The sequence below is a fragment of the Equus caballus genome, chromosome 16 (genome assembly GCF_041296265.1).
Source record: "Equus caballus isolate H_3958 breed thoroughbred chromosome 16, TB-T2T, whole genome shotgun sequence".
NCBI lineage: Eukaryota > Metazoa > Chordata > Mammalia > Perissodactyla > Equidae > Equus > Equus caballus.
In genome coordinates, this window is record NC_091699.1 from 89452734 (window position 1) to 89459202 (window position 6469).

The following is a 6469-nucleotide window of genomic DNA, read 5'->3' on the forward strand; positions in this document are numbered from 1 at the left end:
CATATGACCTTGTTTGATAGCAAAAACATAGAAACTGCTAGATACTATGTGTACATTTTTCCTTAAATTGTTGATTAGCTGCTCTTTAAATGATTTGTGTAGTCATTCTCCATAGCTGAAAAGCTAGCTGTATATGGAGGTGGCACCTTGAACACTATGATACCTTTGAGTAAGTAGCAACATACACTGGTTTTCAAAGTTCTAAGCAGTAGTTATAAATCTGCAATGTGCTCGTCACCTGATACGTTACTTTGCATTTACCTTTCTCAGAACTGGGCAAGAAAGTGCAGGACACTCTAGTTTAACACAACAAGCATTCACTGTAGGGCTAAATATTGACAGAAGCTACTCTGTCACCCTCTGTAAAGTCAGTCCTATGGGGTGGTGGCTCTTCAGCTCTTACATTTCTGCTTCTTCTGCCATTGGTTTTCAGTAGATTCAGGGCAGTAAAAAACAAGAGAAGGCCTTTCCTTGTAGTTCAGAACTCTGAATGCTTGCCTGGCTTTGGATCCAGGAGTCTTGCTGGGAGCTCTATCTGGCAGCCAATGGATGTGGTTGATAAGAGCTGCTGCCCTGGGCTCTTTCCCGCATGCTTCGAGAGTGATCTCTGTTCTCACTCCACTGGCCCGAAATGAGCAGAAGCTGTGTACAGGAGCAGTTGCAGCCCAGAGGTCTCCCTCTAAAGTTCTCCATTCCGTCCTCATTTCTTGAGTTCAGACTCTCAGTTAATCAGATTGGAGGTTTCAAAGATGGTACGTTATGTCTTCTCTCTATAATCTATTAATCTTTGGGAAAATGTTCTATATTACAGTGAGACTTCTTCCCCAAGAAAAGAAAATGTGTATAAACAGAAACTTTAATAATAATTAACATGAACACAGGATCTGGAAGTGTACACAGCACTTCACATACGTTGTTTTGTTATATTTAGCACTCAAAATACTTTGCAGCAGGCATTATGATGAAATGGAGGCTAAAATAATCTAAGTGTTTTTTCCCCCAAGTTCCACAGCCAGTAAGAAGTGGATTAGAACTTGACTCTATGTAGATCCCGAATCCAGACAGACTCTAAATTTCAGATTTGATTTCAGGAATTATACTTGCTCCTGTGTGAACTGTAAACCTTGCATAACATGTAATTATGCATTCCTACTTTTATTGCATTAAGTATCAATTACTGCTTTTATTGAATTACCTTAATATTTTGTAGGATGTTCAAAGGTTATATTTAATGAAAGTGTGTTTTAACAAGATTCATTTATTTCTTTGTAATTCTGCATTTTGTTTTATTTGAATTTCTGTGTTTGGGATGTTAAAATGTTAATATCTTGTAAAGCACAAGCGGTGCCAGGTTTTATAGGTCATCTCAACTTTGGTTATAGTTAATCTTACTGTTGCTATGCAAAAATCTATAATAAGATCCCATCTGCTTTTATAATTGCTCAAGAAAAATACATTATTGGTATCATTTGGATGAAGTGGAATTCAAATGAAATTGTCCTGATGAAAATTATTACTTTTGGAGCTTGCTTTTGATATTCTTGTGAATATCTGATTCAATGCAACATGTTTTCCAGCATATATAGTGCTTGTGAATTAAAATATGAAAAAAAATTAAAAAAATATATAAAAAGACATATAGGTAGAGAGAATAACAAAGAAATGTATATTATGGTTTGTACCTAGCAGACCATGTCAAACTTTCTATCATCTTTTGGTAGTTTTAGAAGACTACAAGTTAATGTAAGCAGAACAAATAGAATTCATGGGATTTTTATCAAAGACAATATCAGTTTTTTTTTAAGTTTTGGCCTGAGCTAACATCTGTTGCCAATCTCTCTCTTTTTCCTTCTTCTTCTCCCCAAAGCCCCCCAGTACATAGCTGTATATTCTGGTTGTAGGTCCTTCTAGATCTGTCATGCGGGACGCCACCTCAGCATGGCTTAATGAGAGGTGTAGTTCTGTGCCCAGGATCCAAACTGACGAAACCCTGGGCCGCCAAAGTGGAGTACACGAACTTAACCACTCAACCATGGGGCTGGCCCAGAAAACATCATTTTTATTTCTTATTGTTGCTTTACTTTAAAAAAAAATTATTGAAGGAAATATTCCTCTATCCCTGGAAAGGTAATTTTGACAGGTACATGACAATTATGATAGCCCTCAGGTTACTGAAACTTTTAAACTCATTTTGTATTGTTAATATGGCTTAAATTCAGAAATTAGAAGGGACAGTCGCATGTAGTAACGAAAACTTTGGAGCTGAATTATAGTTAAATCTTCTCCTGTTTTATGGCTGGAGTTCTGCTACAAACTCGTGGCTGGCAATGAGAGACAGAGAAAGGTTGTATCTCTAGCTAAGTATTTTTTAGGAAGTTTGAGACACGACTCTCATGCAATTATAAAGTGACGACATGTCAAAAACTTATGTAACTCATTAATGAAGAGATCAGCAGAGTGATCAAGCCAGTCGAAGAGCAGTTGAGGGATGGGTATAGGCACTCAGGAAAAGAATGCTGCATTAAGTTGCCTAAAGTCCTAACAGGTTGTTGTCCTAGAACTGTACGCTTTGGGGTTTTATTTTCTTCTGGACAGAAACCTATGACTTAATGTCAAATTCCAGAGTCTGGGCCCTAATCAGTAGAGACAGTAAGTAAAATAATGACTCCCCTTGGGGAAACCCGATCGCCAGTGCTCCAGTGTGACACTGAAAGGACATGCAGTCTTCCTTTGCCCCAAGTTTTGCATGGTTTTTCCCCAGCATCCCTGTTCCAAGTGTCTTACTTGTTTCTCTCCTTCTTTTGCTCTATTTGGTTTCTGACTCTGAAGGCTGAGGAAAGAAGATGAGGAAGGGGGAAGAAAGTTTTTCTTGATTGATAGTGACACAAACTAGCATTTCACACTGTGAGCTTGGCACTGTTTAAAGTTGACTCTCTGAAGGATGCTTTTGTTGGTTTCTAGAGGCCGCCACTGGGTACCTATGATAGTACATCCCCTGCTGTGAATGTGGCTCTTTCCTTTTGGCCCCCTCTGCGTTCTAGTGTTTCAGAGCTGTCCTCCACCCAGATTCTCTCTGTTGGAGTTTGAGTGGCTTCCAGGATGGTTTTCTCTGGGGGTGGTCCTCTGCAGCAATTTTGGTTGGCTGCCCCTTTTGCAGGGCCCACATCTGGTTACCAAGAAATGCTTGTGCACTTTACCCATACAAATCCTGAGAAGACAGACCAATCTCAATAGAGAAGTGACTCTCACTGTCTGTACCATCAAAGCAGCTCCGCCCCCCATCTCTCCTGCCTACTATGCCTCCCGGATGGAAGGCAGACACTAGTTTACTGGGTTGCCCTCACTGCGGGGAGTGAGTCCTTTGAACCTCCTCCCTTGATATGAGTTGAAGAGGAAAGAGTCTTCTCTCCCTCCCTTTGGGGTAGATGGTTCCTACAGAATCACTCCTACCATACCAATCTTTCTTACAAATCTTCCCCCAAAATTCTCTCTTGACTCTTTTATGTTCTTATTTTGGATATAAGTAAAACACAGTTTTAAACATATTTTATTTGCCAATTTCCTTTGAAAATTTATTTCTTGATCTTGTATCTTGCCTTGGTATCTCATATCTATTTATCCTAATGTCTCAGACAAAACTTGCGCTCCCCTAGCCCCTGGTACTGGTTTTAGGAGGCTAGGAGCCCCTGGGAGACACAGGCTTACAGGCATGCTGTATTCAATTGGATTTTTCCCAGAATGATTTTATCTGCTTACTTTTGGAGAACTATTTGTAGGACATAAAAAATTAGGGCAACTGTCTTGGGGTCTGTTTGGAGGAATATGGGGGATAAATGAGAGAAATGCAGGAGTGAGGAGAAGGCCCAGAGAGGCAGGTGGTTGTAGAATATCTCGCTCCATTTCCTGATCTAAAAAAATATAAAGTTATAGCATTTATGCCGACCCCATCTCCCCTTCCACACACAGACATTTTGCATCTTTTCTCATTCCAGGGGCTCTCAGCACCTTGACTTGCTCTCACAGAATACAGCATTCAGAGGGGAGAGTTTAGCGTGAGGTAATGTAATGGCCTGTGGACTTCTCTTCCCCTAGATGATAATTCCTCGGAGGGAGGGACTGTATTATTCTCATTATTCTGTCTCCAGCTCTAGCAGCTTGCCTGGTGCAGAGTGTACAATCAATAAGTATTCACTGAATGAATGACTGAGACAAAGAGGGAGGCATGCTGTGTGAGATTTCCCCCTGGGCCCTGTTTTCTAGAAATGGTTTTGTCTCTCCGTTTTCCCCTTTTAGAAGAGTTGGGATGAAGAAGACAGAAAGGAGGGAGAAAACCACTCTTCCCATTGTTTGTAACGGCCTTTCTTCCATTAACGTGATCCTCACCGATCTGCGCCCTAGGAACGTGTGTGTAGGAGGAAGCTCTAAAATTATGTGTAAAAATTTTGACAAATATTGTGTTGCATGAATGTATATCCCCTTATTTTTATAAACCGTCTGCCTTAGATTGAAAGGTTCTTTAAGACTATAATGTCATCTTTCATTATGTGCCATATTCATGTTTAGAATCCATTTCTTCAATTGAATAAAATGGCATCTACTTTACCCATCCCAGGCTTGCGTGGTTTGATTTCCTATTTGAGGGGATTATCCTTATTTTCGGTCTTTCCTTTAGTATCCCAATAAATCTTTTGAAAGGTGCCCCCTTTATTCCTTCTTTTCCTCTACTAAATGCAAAAGAAAACAGCAACCTATATTTAAAAGGTAGCCACTGTTATCCCCCGTGGCAATTTCCCCTCTTCCAGAGATGAGAATTTACTGTAGTGCAGCAGCCCAATAAGATTGTGCTGGAAATGGATTTTCATGTAAAGTATTAACTTATGGTATTATGTGCAGCAAAAGGAAGGATCAAAATATTGTAAAGAGAGAGAAGCTGCATTATTATTTTTAATAGGATTGGTGTAATAAATGGTCTTTAAAAAGCATACATCTGTTCCACTCAATGCTTTCTTTTTGAATTTACCATGAAATGTATTTTACTGATAAGACACAGCATTCAGATCCACTATTTCTCTAAAAGCCTGGTTAAGAGATTTAAAGTATAAGATACTGCTACACGGTCTCTGGTACTTCATGGAAAGTAAGAGCTTCCATTCTGAAATTGAAAGAAACAAAATATATATCCCACAGGTATATGTTTTTAGTGCCCTCTCCCTCCGTTTGGATTATTAAATAATCAGCTTTAAATAAAGACGTTTTGTGTAAGTTTATATTTAAACAACATAGCTGCTTGTTTTCTGTCATAAAAAGGAAAAGTTTAAAACATATTTCTTTCTTTCTTTTTAAGATTTTATTTTTTTTCCTTTTTCTCTCCAAAGCCCCCCGGCACATAGTTGTATATTCTTAGTTGTGGGTCCTCCTAGTTGTAGCATGTGGGACGCCGCCTCAGCATGGCTCGATGAGCAGTGCCATGTCCGCGCCCAGGATTCCAACCCGTGAAACACTGGGCTGCCTGCAGTGGAGCGTGTGAACTTAACCACTCGGCCACGGTGCCGGCCCCAAAACTTCATTAAAATGTTAGGAAAAACTAAAATGTGTAAGTGACAAAATCATTGCAACCCTCACTTCTACTTTTCTGCTAGACTAGAGAGAAATTTGAGGGGAACTGAGTTTATTATTGAGTACACATCTCTCCCTAACTCTAACACATATTTTCCAAAGAGGGGTTGGGTGTGATTTCAATCTTAGACTAGGATTAAATGCTTGGCCCCAAATAGAAGGTCCCTTCCACACAGTGAATCTCAGTGTGCTCATTTACAAGATGAGGGATGAGGGATACAGCCCTGATCTGTGCATATCAAAGTCTCAGGAGAATGCCAACAGGCTAGAGCAGGGTATATGGTTCTAATCTTGCCTCTTGGTTCCTTTTTCCTAGGTGCTAGTGTGCCTGAAGAGATCAGGCTGTCCTTCAGGCCAGTTGGTGATAGTTCCTTTCAAGGCCATGCTCTTAGAATAGCTGGGTGAGGTAATCCTATGGAACACAGTGAGAAACACAGAGACTCCTAACTCATACCTATTGAGTGGCGCTCCCCTTGGACTCGATACATCTATCTTGGAGAAAATTAACATTTTAACCAGTTTTGAAGTCCTGGCCATTGGTACCATTTGAGGAGTTCTGGAACAGGACCCAATGGACCATTAAGCATATTTTTAAACCATATTTAGAGACTTATGGCAGTTTGACTTCTGGATCTTTATTTTGAGGGCGATTCGTGTAACTGTCTCCCTCTCCTACGTAATGTCTATGTTCAACCTCTCGGTGACTCCTGAGGACACAATTACTCTTCCCAACACGAAGGACACTGGAGAATCTAATTCTGCAGTTTTACATTCAGAGGTTTTCTGCAGTTTTTTTGTAGATCAGGAATAGAAATATTAAGATGGATGGTTATAAATTTGAATATATGTTGGG

General features: G+C 39.9%; 1 long non-coding RNA gene across 1 annotated transcript; it reads left to right on the forward strand.

Moving 5' to 3' along the window:
- The first annotated feature begins 609 nt into the window (after positions 1-609).
- On the forward strand, positions 610-4982 carry LOC138918130 (uncharacterized). Its single transcript, XR_011427126.1, has 3 exons — positions 610-752; positions 3993-4057; positions 4294-4982. It is a non-coding gene; the product is annotated as an uncharacterized lncRNA (long non-coding RNA).
- The last annotated feature ends 1487 nt before the right edge of the window (positions 4983-6469 follow it).